This window comes from Poeciliopsis prolifica, unplaced genomic scaffold (assembly GCF_027474105.1).
Source record: "Poeciliopsis prolifica strain line A6 unplaced genomic scaffold, Auburn_PproV2 SCAFFOLD011, whole genome shotgun sequence".
NCBI classification, from domain to species: domain Eukaryota; kingdom Metazoa; phylum Chordata; class Actinopteri; order Cyprinodontiformes; family Poeciliidae; genus Poeciliopsis; species Poeciliopsis prolifica.
The window spans coordinates 4,535,955-4,554,633 of NW_026562386.1; the positions used below are offsets into that span (position 1 = coordinate 4,535,955).

The window sequence follows — 18,679 nt, forward strand, 5'->3', positions numbered from 1 at the left end:
ATACTTGTTTAAGGTTAAATTTGCAGCTAACAAAATCATATTATGTTTTTATTGCGCTTATGTGCTCCAAGATTTGTTCCCATGCAGTTGTCTTACATGTAATTCAGCATAGGCATACATTTTTCTTCTTGAAGAATTTTTTAGCATGCATTTTAGTTGCTGCTTTGGATGAAAGTAAAAACCCATCATGTTGTTTGGGCAGATTGGAATTTTCTGGTTAATAAAACCCTACATGTGCGCTACCTTCGCATATTTCACTTTCAGATTCATAAGTACTTTATTGATCCCAAAGACAAATTGAATTGGATGTTATTTTAACTCATAATTTACTTTAAAATGTTAAAGTGGGCAGGAAGGATCTCCTGTAGCAGTCCATATTACAACGACTCTGAAGAAGCCTCCAACTGAAGGCACTATGTTTTTCTGTCTTCTGATTTTATGAAAAACCCTGTATAACATCAGGATTCTTCACACCATCATTGTAAAAGGTTTCAAAGCCAGCCTATTTAACAGGATGTTTAGCCTATAAGTCCTGGGTTTTGATGGATGATCTATTGGATGCTGCTAATCCAACAGATGATGGCAGAAGTACAGCAACACAGACTTTCTTGATTTTGTTTCACTGCAAATTTGTATTCTTACTTGAGATCCCCATAAGCAACAGATGAAAAACAGCCTCTTTTGAGGAATTAAAATGTTAAAAGTCAGTCATTTATCCAATTTACAGATGATGTCAAATATAACAAAAGAAAAATATTGCATACATTGTTTACTGCATGCACAACAGAAAGGAATTTTGGAAAAAAATTAAATATTAATTGATTAAATTTTTCACTTTTTAATTAAGTATATTGATATGTAAATATACTTTTTGGAAAACATGCCAAACTGCAAGGGGTTGTGCAGTTGGTAGCACTGTTGCCTTGCAGCAAGAAGGTCCTGGGTTCGATTCCCGGCCCGGGGTCTTTCTGCACGGAGTTTGCATGTTTTACCTGTGCGTGCGTGGATTCTCTCCAGATACTCTTATTTCCATACTCTGGCTGCAAATGAACATAACAGTCCAAAAACATAACTGTTGGTTAATTTGTTTCTCTAAATTCTCCTTAGGTGTGAGCGTGTGTGTGCATGGTTGTTTGTCCTGTCTGCCTCTGTGTTGCCCTGCGATGCAACAGTGGCCTGTCCTCTTGCCTGAAACATTCGCTGTAGATAGACTCCATGGATGGATGGAAACTGTATCATATTAAACATCAAAGTTAGAATAAGAACGAAATGAGTCTGAGTTGGCTAACTATCAAAAGTTTTTTTCTTCCGACAGTTTTTGTGTGCAGTATTTCGTCTTAGCAGACATGTTTGCTTTAGTTAGTTGTTGTACTGTGCATTTAATTAAGAGATTTGAAACATATAAACACTGCTGATAAAAGTGGGTTCACACTTGAAACTGTGGTAGTGAACATCAAATATCAAATGAATCCTGAATTATTAGGATGGTTACCCTTCATAATCCCTTCTTTTAACTTATTTAGTGAATACTCCAGCTCCTGGTGTCTTTCAGACAAATAGATGAAGCAACAATAAAGTTTACATCAGTAAAATATTCCACAGAAAGAGATCTTCTCACCTTGTTTTGACCAACATGAAGTATTTCTGTTCTACTTTGATTTGATTTTAACTTTAGAATTCAATTCCCTATAAGATGACACGTGTTACATTTCCCTCAGTTTTTGTCATCACTTTTATCTTTCTTTAATTGTGGTTTTCAGAAAGGTGTAAAACTGGAAATCAAGCACGATACAGATCTAACTGAACAACACCTCAGAGTGAAGCACCTCATCGCCAAATTACTCCACACAATTTCCCCCCTCTCTTGTGAAACTCTGCTGTTCTAATAACCCACAGTGCGCTCTATTCTGGAGAGATTAATAAACTTCTCATCGCTGCCACACAAGAGAAAAGAAACCTTTGCTCTGTTTAATGACAACTGTAAAGTGGAGGCAATCATGGGATGCCTGCCATGACATTTTCCCGTTCCCTGTCCGCTCCACTTATCTCAGACAAATGGCCGTGCCGGGCCACTATCGAGATGAAGCGTTTTCCCCGAGTCATTACGTCTGTCACCGGGGCCATTTCCATATTGAAAAATCTGAAACAATAAACGACGCCCGGGCTTTTAATAACCGCGAAGGAATCATATTTGGAAAATTGCATCGAAGCAATAACCTTTTCTCCCTGTAATTAGATGACAGAGAGGTCCTGGTTTTAATTAAGTCAGCAATTTATAGTCGCCCAGCCATACCTCAGCGCGCTGATTAGTATAGGAGGGATCATAGAACAACGTTGCTTCGGTTTGAACAGATTTGATCTAGTAATTAATATGTAATATGGCAAAGGCCGCAGCAAGTCTTAGTCTCCAGGCTGGGCTGCTGCGGTGCTCTGTGAAGCATGGCCCCCTTTTCCTTTACCATCGCCAGTGGAGCTGAAAATATGTGGCAAGCAAGTGTCTGTCTGAATGGGTTTTCTGAGGTGGTCATCAACAGAGGGCATAATGTTTGAGGAGACACATTAAGGTGACTTCACATTGCATTGTAATTGATCCTCTTGGTCACTATTAAATGTTAACATTCACACAAGGCAGGGGGGAGCTGCAAAAGGGGAGTGAAAAGATGCTGCTTTGGCTCCGTGTTAATAAACATGGCAATTTACCCTCAATTTATGTCCTGACAGGTCGTAATGAAGACCATGAAAAGAAGATTAGCTGGAGCTGTTATGGTAGCCTGTCTGGGGACCGTCATCATGAGACTGTGGGGACAGGCGCTCGTTGTATGTGAGCTGGCAGCCTCCGGCCTGCTGCAGCCATCCACATGATTGACAGTAATGGTCTGGTTTCAGGAGAGGAGAAGTGGATCGGTGTTCTCATTCGTCACATTATATACAGACATGCATCTATAGGCGATCAGGACAATAGCACATGGCAGACCCCCCTTGACATATCATTAGTGACATCAAACAGATGCTTGTGATCTGTGCCACTAAATCCATTAGCTTTTGGGACTAACCACTAAGGTGTCTTATGTTGTTAAGATGCTCCTTTGATAAAAGCAGAAAAAGGAATGATCACAGACACAATAATAATGTGATGCACAGAAAAGAGTCATGAGGTAAACTAACAAGGTGTAGCTCAGGCTGCAGCATGCTGTTTGTTAGCAGTAACTTTGTTCCCTTTAGTTTCTGGTCTGGAATCAGAGAATGTCAGCAGGTCTTGGTCACAGGACCTCTTGAGCCCGAGGAGGGTGTACAGATGTTGAAAGCAGATGCTGAAGCTCATTTAAATGTTGCTACAGAAGATTTGGATGATCCACTGAAATACTGGGAGGATATTGTCTAGCAACATGAATGCAAAGCTAATTTTCAGATGTTCTGTGGCACACCATGTGTAGATGAAGAATGGATCTGCTTTTTCCACCAAAACCAAACATTACACCAAAACTAAATTTTGCAGGGAGAGCCTTCATTGCGTGATGTCAGCTGTTATACACTATTTGGTCCTGGTGGATGTCACCAGGAGTGAAGGAGGGTGAATGAAAAATATACAGATATGCTCCTGTAAAAAAGCTGAAAATGTAGATTTTTGTGTGGATTTTCAAGCAAGAAGAAAATCCACACAAAAGCAAGACTGCTCAAAGGTGTAACAGGGGGAACAAACTTTAATTTAATTAAAGTTTGTGTGAAAGAATAGAACAAAATCCCACTTACATGACGTACATATGTAATTCCTATGTACTTCTGTACTTCAATATCTTGAATATAAAACTAGATTTTGGGCTTTGTATAGACCCCAGGACGACTCATTTTGTTTCATACCTGAATGATGTCGGTTGAATGCTGAATTGAGATTCCTGAAAAACTAAACTCCCAATCTTATAGACAATCCCAGAGGCCTAATGGAAGAATGGGGTTAATTAATCCCAGAGGACTTTCAGATGGGGTAGAGGGTCTCCTCAACTCCCCCCTTCCCTCTTGCACTTCCCGCCATAAAGGTCACACTTCACAATAGAGAAACAATGCTTGTGTTGCTCCTCTGAGGACTCATCTCTTCCCCCCAAAACATCTAATTTGATCTCTTTCCTTCAATCAGCCTCAGAGCAAACCCTGGAACACATTGGGACATTAAGTGCCAACACTAAATGCTGTCCTCAGGCTCTGAATCATCCACAGATCTGTGACAAAGCATCCTCTGAGGCTATGAAGTCTGGTACTAAACGTCCATCGGCGGCTAAACATCATTTGCACACTGACGTTAGATGCTAAAGAGTATCTCCGGGCCTTGGCAATGTGATTGTGGCCTCTGATTTTTGGGACATTATTTGGGTGACATTTTCCTCTGGTCCAGCATTCTAGTCAAATGGCTTTGGAATACTTAGCACCTTATCTGCTCTCTTTTTTCAAAGAAACCCATTGAATAAATGTGTTGACAAATGAAGAAAAATGTATTTTTGATTAAGTTTAATTTCTACAACATTTGGCTTGGATGTTACCACAAAGACATCCTGGTTTGAGTTGGTGTTTCTGTATCTATGATTTATGATTCCTCTCGATGCATTTCATTGAGAGATCACAGGCATTTTGCATAAACAGGCATTTTGCATAAAACACTAATGAAAAAGATCAATTTTTCACTCTTTATGTTCATTAGTACCGCTTACTCTTTATTTGATTTGCCTCAACACCTCCTCGTCCAGCAGACAGGGTAGTGGAGGGTTTTGGCTGCAGAAGGAGTGTCTCCCCTGGGCTGCGGAGGAGCTCCTGTCCCCCTTCTCTTCCTGCAGCTGGAGCTACCAAAGCCAGATGCTTCGCAGCTCCGCCACCCTCTGTCCCCCCTCTCTCTCTTCCAGGAGGATGGTGCCCAGAGAGGAGGATGACAAACGCCTCTGCCTCCGCTTACTGACGGATTTGGACGACCTGACTCCAGCCCCGCGCTGTTCCAACCGCCAGCACAAGATGTTGACTTAATGGAAGGGGGTTGGCTGTGGATGGGCCCATATGTGTTTGTATTGAGAAAATATGGCAGAGCGGCGTGTCCGCATAGCTGTGTGTTCAGTGGGACGGCATTTGGGTGTGTGTGTGTCGCTTCCACCTAGCCCAGACTGCCGACATCCATCATGCCATGACGCTCTGGCAAAGAGTGGGACTCAGACAGCTTCACTAACACACGGTCAGTTAAATTGCCTGTTAAATTGTCCTAGGCTGCAGCTATCTTAGGTGTATATAAAAACACTGCACTTAAAGTGTGCACTTAAAGGCAGAAATTGTCAAGTAAATGCCAGCCTCCTTCCACACTTTGGAAAAGAAAAAGAGTAAAGGAGGGAGAGACAAAGATCCTATGAGGGAAGCAACACTGCAGCATCCTATGTGAGTCTGCAGAAAATGAGTCTGCAGAAAATGTTGCAACTATCTTTTCAACTGCATTATCACCAATCTTCTTTGTGTTTGGATAAAATCCCCAACAATTCGCTGTAATACCAATATTCTAAAGTTTAAAGGCACTTTAGAATATTAAAGTGGTTCAACATTTGCTTTTTTGAAAATTAACATAATTGTTAAAGAATCCTCTTCCAACTGGCTGTGTGAGGCTGATGCCCATCTGATCAATAGGCTAAATTATGCATGAGCAGCAAAACCCTAATCCTTCCTTATCAACCTTAACCGTGATCCCTTAATGATTAAAACTGCAGTCTCAATCCAATACGTTTGACATTTCTCTCCATGCAACCAGATGGAAAATTAAGTCTCATTCTTTTTGCATTACTGAGATATTAAGGGTAATTGCATGCTTCTCTCACACAAACTTGGGAGACATGGACGTGCAAAAAAAAAAAAAGAAGAAGAAGAAGCTTTGCAGAGCTGCTCTATTGCAGCAAGGGGCGGCAATGAAAAAAGAGAGTTAGTTATGGACACTGGTCAGTGTTTATGAGAAGAGATTAAACAAATAATGAAGAAACTCACAAAGGAAGAATAAATCTATTCATTTTCACATTGGCTCAGATGTAAACTTTCCAACTTGTGTGAATTTAAGGTCAAATCTTTTTTTTAAAAAATACGATATTGAATGGCTTGATATTCTCCTACAACTAATATTTGATCCGTCTGCATTGATTACTTTTAAATATCGACGGTCATTCATAATTTACACTGCTTATTAATGAATTATTTTTGTGTGTGTTTTCACTGTTGGAAATTGACACCTGAAAATGAATGTGATGACATTATTTTAATTTTTATTAGTAGATGCATGCATGCAACCAGCAACTATAAACAGTGTAGCTGTCAAACAGGTTTTTTTTTTTTTTTAAATTATGATTATTGACACAACAGAGGCTTCATACATGCATTACATGCTTCAGCTCGCAATGTGTGACAGTGACTGCAGAACACATCAATATATGTCAGTAGCTGTTGGTATAAAGCCATGAAAATTGTTAAACTGCTCAAAGGTGTAACAGGGGGAACAATATTTCCTAAATGTCAAAGAATAAATGTATCTCCAATAAGGTGACTACGTTCATAAGGACTTTTGTTAATTGAGGTATTTTGTGGTTATTCGTTGGACAATGACAAAAACTTCTGTGCTGTGCTGACAAATAAAAATGAAGTTAATTTCAAAAAAATATATACGTGATTAATGCGTATAAATCATGTATATATTTTTAGGAGAATTCCAATTGTTTTCTTGTTTATTTGCCAGTTCCTCGAGGCATGAAAGTTTCCACTTCCCCTCACCGCAGTAGCTGCAGATTTCTCATTCGCCACTAGGAGTCAGAAAAGCTCCACAAGAGGCGAGTGAGGCGCGCTGGGAGCCTGGGAGCCGCAGAAGCGCTCAGGGCAACTTTTCAAGCAGTTCGCTGTTGTCTGAAGATGTTTCGGTTAAATTTAGACTCTGGGTCGCTGGGCGTTTTCTTTATTGAAGCTGGTTTAGTTTTGAGTAAGCAACGTTTCATTTGAACAATTTCACCGAATTGACACAGTTTAAATCAAATCTCAGAGATAGAGCAGTGGAATAAAGATCTGCTCCTGTAAATTGTGTCCTCGGTGGATCAGGACGAGTGCTCGGCTTTTGGCTTTGATGTCCAACTTTTGGCCCTCGCGTTGGACTTCATTTGTAGAAGAAGGTGTGACCATAAGCCAGAGAGCAGTCTTCTTTTAATCTGCGATTTTCTCTTGTTCTGCTCCAGCAGACATGGTACTTTGCGGGGGATTTTGGCCAAACTTCTGCCCATCTGCTTGTCCAGCTGAAGAGGGCCAAACCTTAACTTTCACAACGCAAAACCAAGGAGCAGTTACTGGAGCATGGGGTCTGGGGTGGGCGGCATTAGGGAATCAGTGACAGTTTTATTGCTGTGTGACGTGATGTGATTTGGCATGCGTTTACACGCAAAGTAGGCTAAATAGACGCAGGAAAACCCAAAGCAGTTGCGTCCTGAAAGACCGCTCTCTTACATCCCAATGTCAAAATGACCCCAGCAAAAATCTCCAATAATAAAAATGAGCCAAACATCGAGTCCTGATGGAGTTCCTGTTCAGGGCGGAACCTGCCTGGTTAATGCGCACACATCACTCTAATGCATGTTGATCGGAGACTCTTTCCCGCGACAAAAAACCCTACAGCTGTCTTCAAATCATTACATGTCAAAGCGATGTGAAAATAAGCCCATGCAAATCCAAGCCAGGTGAGTCATACTGCATATATAGCATGCAGAGGGAAATAATACCCATCCACGTTGCGTTGTTTAGTCTGATTTAAACCTGGTACAAGTTCAAAAATTACTTCTTTTTTTTTTTTTGGCTTACATTATTGAGTTGTCTCGGTGTATTAAAAATGAGCGGCAACCTTTAATCACAGTTCATCCGTCATTATTTACTGAATATTAAGCAGCAGCGACCCTGCAGTGCGCCTAGATTTGTGTGCGCTTTTCTCTCTCTTTCTTTTTTTTTTTTTTTTTCTTCTTCTTTGCGTCAACGCAGGAGGAGGGTTGCATCTGTTAGGGTCCAATGTTAGTCTTAATTACTGGCCTTCATGTTCTCCATGGCCCTCAACCGTCTTTAATTAAAACCTTGATTAGGGGGGAGGAGGTCTCGGGCAAGACTATTACCAGATGGGTTTCCAGCAATAATAATAAAGACTTTATCCTCCGCCACGGCTGCCCGCCTGTGAGCCATAAAGCGCAGAGAGCGCCGGCCGAGCATATCAAAGCACAGCGAGCAGAAAGAGGCTGTTAATTACGCCGGTAATTACTTGTCTAATTACGGTTGGTTTGTGATTACATTTAGGGACGTTTCACGGAGTGCGCAGAGGCCCTCCGTGGCAAGAACGCGGGCTTAACACTGCACAGGCTGAAATGTAGTGTGTATCCACAGCGGGGTGCTGCTGAATAACCGGCCTGCGAGGGATGGACTGAATCAGATCAATAGTGAGGCACTGACCCGAAAATCATCTTTATTTCTCCTCGGAGAAGTCTTCAATAATCTGCGCGTTCAGGCAGCGACAAAGTGAATCCAGAATAAGTCGCAAACATGTCGTCAAAACACAAAATTCGCTTTTTTCCCCCCTTTTGTCGCTTTACACTTGTCCAGGATTCCTTGTTTTGTTGCCTCTGTCTCCAGATGAATGATAGGCTTTAGAGTGTTTAGTTAGCTCTACTGAGCTTCCTTAAAAGCCCCCGAAGAGGTCATTTGGAGCATTTTTTTTTTTTTTTTGGGGGGGGGGTGAACTTTATGAGTTTCGGTGTAATAATTCACGATATTTTCTTGGTGAAAAAAATCTTTGCGATTTGCAGGAAAAGGATGGAGAGTCCAAATCGGTAATACATCCTGACATGTTCCGCAGAACTGCGCATTAACGATTCAGGAGTTGCCCCTTTATGGATATATCTTGCCAATGGTCTGAAAGTCATTAGGAGTGCGCGCAGGCATGCCGCCGCTTTTATATTCAAGACGGAGAAACTTGCAAATAACAATCAGTTCAATTATCCTCAAAATATTTACTCCGGGATAGGCTTTGTCATCCGGACACGGAGAAAGAGGGAGGGGAGGAAGAAGTGATTTCTTGCCACACTACGTGCGTCCATTTTCCAGACGGTTTGCCGTCGTTATTGCCTGATTTGCTGTGTGTTGTTGTACGTAGGCCCGCTATCTGTGTGGATTTGCGAAGCCTGCGACGCGCCGCTGCATCCATTTATACGTATCACAAAGATTTGCGCTGAGTTTGTCACATTTGGTGCTTTAATGTTCCTTCTCCTCTGTTGCTTGGAGCCACGATGGTGTCTGCGTCAGGCATTCCAACGTGTCTAAGGAGCCGCGCAGCTACTGCCTCGCCAGATATTTAATTAAACACTTTAGATTTTTCTACAATTTTGGCGCGATGTTAGACTAAAACAAGTGAAACATGGTGGTGGACGTATCGTGGTGGAGTGTCTGTCTGTCTGTCTGTCTGTCTGTCTGTCTGTCTGTCTGTCTGTCTGTCTGTCTGTCTGTCTGTCTGTCTGTCTGTCTGTCTGTCTGTCTGTCTGTCTCTCTGTCTATCTATCTATCTATCTATCTATCTATCTATCTATCTATCTATCTATCTATCTATCTATCTATCTATCTATCTATCTATCTATCTATCTATCTATCTATCTATCTATCTATCTATCTATCTATCTATCTATCTATCTATCTATCTATCTATCTATCCATCCGCAGGTGTCGGTGGTGTAATTACCTCTCTGCAGCAGGTGCTCTGGCCTCTCTGACCCTGCGCAGTAAAGCGCCACAGGCCAGGTGATGGCATTAGCGAACTAATGTCTATTTTTACATCCCGCCTCCTCCACCAGGAGAGAAAAAAGAGCGGGGCTGAATTACAAGCTCACAAATGTCATTCCGTCACACGTCACTCATCGTGCCTGCTGAATCTGGCGAGGGGCTCCTCTGGTCCTCAGCTGAAGAAGATTTGATCTGGAACGCTGAGTTTTTGAAGGCAGATTCGATATTTGTCTCAATATATTCATACTTAGCCAGGGGTTAAAATGTGCAGATGGAAGATTTTTTTTTTTAAATCTAAATCTAGTTCAGACATTCAGTCGCCTTTTTGGGAATAATCGAGTTATAAATTGACAGCTAAACCGAGAAACAAGTTCAAACTTGCGTTGAGATCTTCAGTCATGATCACAAATGCCAAGCGGTGCGTTGGCTGAAACGCACACCACGCATTTCACAGAAAAATGCATGACCTCGATGCACAGAATATTTTTTGTTCTTGCAAGCTGACTCGGTATTAGTTAGAGGCGGGTTGTGGGGATGCAAGTGGTCGAGCGAAGAGGACAAAACGCGCTTTCCATTTAAACTGTCCTCAACAAATAAAGGTTCACCTCACCAGATAACATAAAATCGTTGCCACGGTGGCTCTGAAACATACATTCCAACAGTATTTCACACAACACAAATTAAAGAGTTGTCTTTTTTTTCCTCTCTCAATTAGCTGTTGAAAGTCGGAGGTCCAATTGCTATATTAGATCACATTTGTTATGAAGCTAGTGTTCCTTGACGGTGCTGAATCCAGGCCAACACCCTTTAGTTGATGCGTAATTTGCTGCACCGTGCGTAATTAACTGAGTCGCCATCAGAGCCCTGTATTTGCAGCACTTTATTTTTGAACGGTGCAATACGTTTCCATTAAATGTTATTAAAGCGCGGGGAGTGACGAGCTCTCATTTGTCTTGTCAGGACATCTGACAACCTCGTTAGCTCCCATTTTCCCCTGTCAGCTCACAGCGCGACACGGACACTGACTTTAGCCACTCCTGGCAAGTGAGTGATAAACGCGCCTGTTCAGCCCTGCGCAGAGCAGGAGCATTATTGTTGCGAGCACAAAGCATCAGAATCAATCAGGGCGAAGACTGCATGGCAGGTGTCAGTCTTGGGTATGTTTTCTTTTTCTTTTCTTTAATCCATGAAGCTGTCAATCTTTAATTTAATTTAAGGGTCATGGATTTGGGGCATGCTATCCTTTCATTCTCACTTTCTCTACACACCCTGACTCTGACGTGTGCAGTTCCACATATTTCACAGCTCACACAGGCCTCTCACATGGATCAAATGTTTGGCAAGTAGACCTGTTTTGAATTTTTGTCATCAAAAAAAAAAAAAAAAAAGAAAGAAAAGAAAGGAGGTTGGGAGGAAGTGATCATGTTGTTTCCAAAGAAAAAAAAACAAAAAAGTCAGAAGAACACTTAATGGCACGGGATCTTTCCGCTCTCTGCGCTTTCAGATGAAATTCTAGATCGAAGTTCGGCTTGTCACGTTGAGCGAAAGTGAACTCCTAACATCCAGGGCGTGCCTGTCTGCTCCGGACAAATTGCATCCAATCACCCCGGGGGAATTCGGCTAATGTCTCGATCCGAAAGCCGGAGAGCGCGGAGAGAAAACAAATCAAGCTCCGCGCACACGGAGCGCGCGCAACTTCTTAAAACATTCCGCGCAGAAATGAGACACAATAAAGTGCGTCTTTACGTTCGCGTAATGAGAGGTGGGAATTAGGTTGGATTACTCTTTCATGATGTACAGCCAACTGACATGATCCGCCGAGCCTCTTGAACACCTCTGATGCTTTGAGGCAGAATCACAATATCATGTCATCAATCAGGTATCCAGGGGCCAAACAACTGTTGCCCCTTTGATTCATCGTTCAGTGGGCATTTTGCAGCGAAAAGTTGGGATTTAAGACATCGGATGGTGTCCCATGTAAAATAAACTCCAAGTTGAGAAACTCGCCGTCTTGTCTCGGATTTCCTACTGGAGAGCTGCATCATCTCTGCGTGCACCCAGAGTGCTTGGTCCTCCTGGACATTTTCTTTTTCTGTCTGCAGTAAACAATAAGACATCCCAGTGCAAAAAAAAAAATAAAATAATAATAATTAAAAAAAACTAAGACGAAAGTGCGGCACCTGTAGTTTGCGCAAGTTTTTTTTTTTTCAGTGTCTAACTTAAGTTAAGTCTGATCCTTAACTTAGACTGGAATGTCTTGGTTAATATGTAATGGGAATAAATTATAGAATCACATGCAAATACGGGCTGATATCATGAATATTTGAGTTGCAGAGTTTCCATACATCTATAAAACGCAGAAACAACTGTCAGTGTGTTTCAGTGTGCAAATGGCAGCGCGCGTGTGTGTGCGTGGGAGAGAGACACAGAAAAGCGGGCAGGGGAGGGAAAGAGAGGGAGGTGGCGTTGTGCGGCAGCAGCGTGGTGACGGCAGAGGGAAAAACCGGCTGGACAGATTTGCCTTCACGCCTGATCTGCTTCTGGAGAGCGGGGCTGTGTGGGAAGGGAAAGGGAGCACCTGGCCCGACCGCTGCATCCCATCTCGTTTTATTGACAGCCTGATAAGCAGGGACCAAGCCGTGCGGTTTCCAGCGCCCGTGTTGAGCACCCTGCTGCGTTGCACAGTATCGAGGCCTCTTAATGGCAGCGCATCCAAATAATGACCAGGACGCAGCCAGTCCCGGCTGGCCCGTACCTGCCCTGCTGCCCCTCCTCCCCGCACCGTCTCTTCCTGGGAGACGAGCGGCGGCGCGGTTGCCCATTAACTCACCGTCTTGTTCAAATTGACACAAACGTCAGCGGTTGTGGAAAAACAAAAAAAAAAAAAAAGGTTTGAAGCTTTTAGCCTGCCTCGGTTAAAAGCCGAGCAGAAGTCCAATTATGAGTCACTGATGACAATTTTATAGGGCCCAGAGAAGTAAAAGGCCAAAACAGTGGAGACGTCTGCTTGCCTCTGCTTTAAAACGTTTTATTCCTCTCGTACGCGTGGCTTTCTATCTGAGCGTTGGAAATATACCCACGTCCACCGAGAGTGGTCTGAGAGAGTTTGCTTCCACGTGGTCTGTCCGCACCTGTTGCACTGAGCATGCTCAGGCAGGAAAACGCGCTTTTAACGTCGCAACACCTCAGCAACTACTTCAAATATTCTTTGTCCCGATTTAAATCAGCACAATTTATCTTATCACAGAACATCAAAGAAAAAAAAAATAATATATATAAATTATTTAGTCATTTATTGGATATGTTGCTGCTGTGGTCAAACTCATTCATGTGGTAGACTTAGACTGGTAAGTAAGTAAATAGATAGATAGATAGATAGATAGATAGATAGATAGATAGATAGATAGATAGATAGATAGATAGATAGATAGATAGATAGATAGATAGATAGATAGATAGATAGATAGATAGATAGATAGATAGATAGATAGATAGATAGATAGATAGATAGATAGATAGATAGATAGATAGATAGATAGAGATAGATAGATAGATAGATAGATAGATAGATAGATAGATAGATAGATAGATAGATAGATAGATAGATAGATAGATAGATAGATAGATAAATAAATAAACACTACCTATTAACCAAAAATGGTCTGTCTTAATATATTAGATATTTTTAAGAGTGTCAATTTTTATGGGTGCCACACGCCCTCCTGTGGGCCTCCCCCGGGGTGCGTCACTGGCCTGCGGCACGCTCGGTGTGTACTTAGAGAAACTTGAGAGCAGAGCGGACAATTCAATTAAAATACACACGATTGCAATAAAACAATGGCCTTTACAATGCAGCAGAGTGTCTGCGGAGTCAGTGGCTAGGCTGTTAGCCCCCACACACACACGCGGCTCCCCGCACACAGGCCGGTGAGCTCCACATGGAGGCCACCTTGCGCACTTCCCAGTCCTGCGCTCCGTCGCGTCCTGTCCAAGGTGTGACGTCGAGCCGTCGCTCCAGCCAATCACTGCCAACTTCAGGCTGATGCTGAAGGGGGAAAGTTGCTGGTAAGTGCTGCATATTTTCTCAACCCTCCTCACTCTCATTGACAGTTCAACTCCACGACGGACCCGAAGGTAGAGAGATTTATTATTATTATTATTATTATTATTATTTTTGGGGGTTTGATCTTTGATTCGGGAGCTACACGTTTTCTGAGGAGAAATCCTGCGGAGGCGAACTAATATACACACGGATAGGATTCACGGTTACACGCCGCTGCTGCCTTCACTCCGGTGAGTTTCGCCGAATCACATTTTTAATTTTATTTATTTATTTTTAAGTTTTTCATACGTGTGTCTTTCTGATGTTGAACGACATAAACGCTGCTGGAAAAAAATCGCGTATATATTTTCTTCTCGTAGGACGAGAACTTTTATGCTCGGATACTAAACAAAAAAAAAAAAAGAAAAGAGAGAAAAATTTGCTTCGCATGTTGCTTCATAATCAACGACACAAGCTGATCAGAGTGAGCGGATTTTCTTTTTGTTGTCACTAATGCAGCTTTTATTTAATCCTCACTTTAAGCGCTTTTTTTTTTTTTTTTTGACGTATTTCCATGAAAAACCTCTGGTGAGTTGAGAACTGCTCGGACTCCATCGATCAGTTCGGTGGACATGTCGCTGTCCAGCAGCGGAATCTCTCACCTGCAAGGTCTTGGATCGATGCTTCCTCCGCTTGTTTAAGTCTTTGGATATTCTTGGAGGCGCCGAGCAGAGCGCATGTGAACCTCATGAAGTCAGACCCGTTCAGCGAATGTCGTCTGGGCTTTGATGAAGAAAACGAACGAGTGGTGCGATTTGTGAGTTGACTTATATACATATATTCTTTTTGCCTTTGGGAAATGGAAGTGGTCTGCACCTTCTTCTTAAATGCGCATCTATGATATCTGTATCCAACTCGCCTCCCAGCAGCCTCAGGTCTCAGGGTTTTCTGGCCCCTGTGTCTCTCTTCCTGTTTCGCCTGCTGAGCTGCTCGGTGTCTCCATCAGTCCTGGAGTTTTCTCCGAGCTTCTCAGCCTTGTGCTTTTTCAGACTGCTCACCTCAAGCGGCTTGCAGCAGCGAACCGAGACATCCTGCGCAGAAACATGAACACACTGAAGTGAACTCAATATTGAGAGAACAGAGTATAAATGTAAGGAGCATAACGCAGCATGAAGAGAAGACGAGCAACATTTAAACAACTGAAAACATTTTTTTTTACGCTATAGGCTGTTTCCTTATTATAACTCAGTGTGTTCAAAGAAATCGCGCGCAGTTAAAAGGAGCTTCTTCCGTTCCTGGTCGCGCTCCACGTGCGCCGCCAAGCAGGGGGAGAGAGAGAGAGAGAGAAAAGAAACCTGGATGATGTGGACTGACGAGATCTGACGAGAATAAGTTCAATTTATTCGTATAAAAGCCTGGATCCGACTTATCCAACGCGTCAATGACATGTGCAAATAAAACAACCGCGGTATCCTCGTGCGTCTGGTTGAAGTGCGTGAACGTGTCAGTCAGAGGCTGTTTGATGAAGCACAGCAACAGGAAGAAGTTCTGCAAATATTTATTGACCATATTTATACATGCATATAAGAGATTTATTACACAAGTAGCTACTGCAACTGCTATAATAATAATAATAATAATAATAATAATAATAATAATACATCTAAATGTGCTGAATATTCTATAACAGTCATAATGCTGTGTTAAAAATGGTATTTTGATTCAATAGACCTAGATAATAAAAATATATAAATATAGCAATAATATGCATTTAAAATATAAAGATAATGTGACCTTTTTTTAAAAAAATCTGCTGCAATATTTTTTTTAATTAACTATTTGTATATATGTATGGGAAATTTCCTGCTGAAATCTCCCATATTTCAGCAGGAATAAGGGTGTTACATCCAGAATATTTGCATGTTCTGGATTTTCTTTCCGTCTCACCATGCTCCATGTCTTTATGCCGTATGGACAACATGTGCAGATGTATATATAAATATATGTTTCAGCAGAAAATCTCCCATATTGGTCAGCATGGCTCCTTGACTCTACAACAGATCTGCTTTGTCCTCAGCAAAAAGAAATGTTTTCTTTTTTTAATTCTATTGTTTCTGTCCACTTTTTTTTTTTCTTTTTTTTTTTTTTTTTTTTTTTTGTATTGAAAAGTTTCTAGAGGGACACAAATACTACGTTGCCTCAGGGGGAAATATCGAGCAGCTTAGGCTCTTCAAGGCCCCTATGACATTAGTTGCTGCTAATCCGAATTGGGCTAATTGCTTTCCCAACGTCGCCCCCACCCTCTTCTTCACTTATTTATGCAACTTATACAGTATTTAATTTACAGCAATTAAGTGAGCTTCGTCAGCTATGAAACTTGAAATATATTTTTAAAAAATGAAGCTTTTTTCATTCCCGCTAGGCTTGACACAGATTGATGTATCTGGGAAGATTTAGAGAAGAAAAAAAAAGAAAAGAAAAGATTACAGAAACCTCTTGAGAGTGGAGAGACAACGAATTAGCTCTTAGAGCGGATTTGCAGCTTAACTAAAAAAGAAACCAATAACCTACTGGAGGCATTGTTTCCAAAGAAAACTACTTGACACTCTCACCGGGGAATCCGTCTGTCAGGCGAAGGCAGCCAGGTTAGTGGCGTGCATTTTGTTTTGCTTTGTTTTGTTTGACAGCTGCAGACTGTGACGAGCGAGTGGCACTAAAGTTAGCACGACAAAAGTGTGCATTTGTAGAGAGTTTTGCAGGGGAGAAAAAAATAAACATACATTTCTGTCCAGTCACATTGGAAACTTTAAAACAAATCCTGCATGGATAAAAAAAAATAAAATAAAAGAAAGAAAGAAAGAAAGAAAGAAAGAAAGAAAGAAAGAAAGAAAGAAAGAAAGAAAGAAAGAAAGAAAGAAAGAAAGAAATATTTTCCAACCGTCCTCAAAGTTTCCCTCTTTCAAAAACAACACTGCGGATATAGAAAACTTTCCTTGGCCCTTTTAGCATTAGTTTTACTTTAATACATCCAAACTCTTGGAAAATGTAAATTATTCAAAGCAATATAGCAAAGTGAATCTTTAGCTCCTCCTACAGTTTAATTTGGAGCCAAGTCGAGGTTCCCCTAATGGCACAAGGAGGAGGAAGAGGTGAGGGAGAAACGGCGGTGTGTGTGTGTGTGAGACAAAGTGTGTGAGGGGGTGTTTTTGGTCTTATGCATGTCTAATAGGAGGGGTCACTGACGTAAAATTGTTAGGGGAACCCCCCCCCCCCCCCCCCCACACACACAACCCACCCGCCTCCCCTTTAGATGATATAAGCTGCGAGCATTCACGGCGGGCCCATCGGCTGAACCACCAGTCTGAGTAAGTAGAAACAAAGCAGCAAGGAGAAACAGATGAATGTGCTCGTTTAGTTTACGGGTTGTTTGATGAGGGAGCACTGGCCAGAGTGTTGTTCCTCACCACGGGACCCTCGGTGACAGTTTGAGCCGGTCTTCTCAGCTCATTATCTCGCCGGCCCACTGAGGGCCCCATTCAAGCCGGGCAAACCCTCACCTCCTTCCCTTCCATCCCCTTCCCTTCCCTCTCTCTCCGTCTCTCTCTCTCTCTGTGGCAGAGTCGTTTGTCTACTCATTGAACCCGCAGTCAGGAATGCAATGGTTGTTAGGGAGCCCTCTTTCACCTCCAAAGTGTTTTATTGATGAGCTTTGACTTCTCCTACTTTTTCACATGTCAAAGAAAGTCAAGTGTAGGCCCCCATGACTTCATTTCGTGGCCCCCATCCCTAAAAAAAAAAAAAAGTAGAGAAAATGTTCTCCCCCTCCCCCTGTTTATGCTCTTCCCAACTCTCGTCATTTGGCCCTCTCCGAGGCACCCTCAGTTTTTTTTTTTTTTTTTTTTTGCTTGAGTTTTGACTCCAGCATGCACACAAGCCTCACTTCTCTCTCCCCCCCTCCTTTTTTTTCTGGGGTGCCTTCCTTCCTCCCAGAGAGCTCAGAGTTTACGCTCGGACACATGGCGCAGAGGGGTTGCTTTTGGGTGCGCTGAGGTGTGCGGTAATGGTCCAGTCATTCAGCCGGTGCAGTTACGGGGTTACGTGTGGCCATGGCTACGCAGTCATTTGCTTTACTTTATTTACGCGCGTGCTCTTCGCTGTCAGGAAGCGGGAGTGACGTCGCAAATGCACCCCTACCCCCAGCGCCCTCTCCCTTCAACACCGCCGCCCCACCTCCCCATAAAATGCAGCCGAGCTTGCCTAAAGGGCCGCGCTCTTTACGCATGGCGCTCCTTGTTGACAGGAGGGGTATGGCTGTTCGGGAGGGGAGACGGTGATGCTCAAAAAGAATAAACAAAAGCACGTGGTGAGGATTTTTTTTTTTTCCAGAGTGAAGGCTGTGAGTCTTTATTTTACGATAGTTCGATTTAAGATGAGAAACCTTTGCCAATGAGTGACGCTTCTAACACTTTGGAACAATCGCGTTTTATTTTATTCTGGAAGGAGCAGGATTTTATTACAAATGTAAGAAAACCAAACTAGTCGTTGCGGCTTATGAGCAACATCAGCAAAAAGGAAACAAACAAGCAAACAAACAAATAATAATATGTACAGATTTCCGTAACGTAAATCGCATGGACTCTTTTAGGAAAGGTACGCTGCTGCTCTTTGTGGTTTTAATTCGGTGCTACGAGTTCCAACATTCACGTGTGCGCTGCTCCGCCGCCGTGGGTTCCGCCAGTTCCTCCCCCATTTGTCCACTTCTTCCCCTCCCACCTCTTTGCAGCACCGTCAAGCCTCAGGTTGGAGCCGAGCATGCCCGAGACTCCCTGGAAGAGGAATAGA

General features: G+C 42.5%; 1 protein-coding gene across 10 annotated transcripts in view; it reads left to right on the forward strand.

The window, feature by feature from the left end:
* Window positions 1-13,905: 13,905 nt before the first annotated feature.
* pax6b (paired box 6b) overlaps window positions 13,906-18,679 on the forward strand; it is a 21,360-nt gene continuing 16,586 nt past the window's right edge. For 9 of the 10 annotated variants that reach the window (XM_055037056.1, XM_055037059.1, XM_055037057.1 and 6 more), the window contains exon 1: window positions 13,906-14,088. The gene's annotated coding sequence lies outside the window, so the exon portion shown is untranslated. Of the gene's footprint in view, window positions 14,089-18,290 lie in introns of those variants that run through there. The other variant, XM_055037052.1, reaches the window with a different exon arrangement.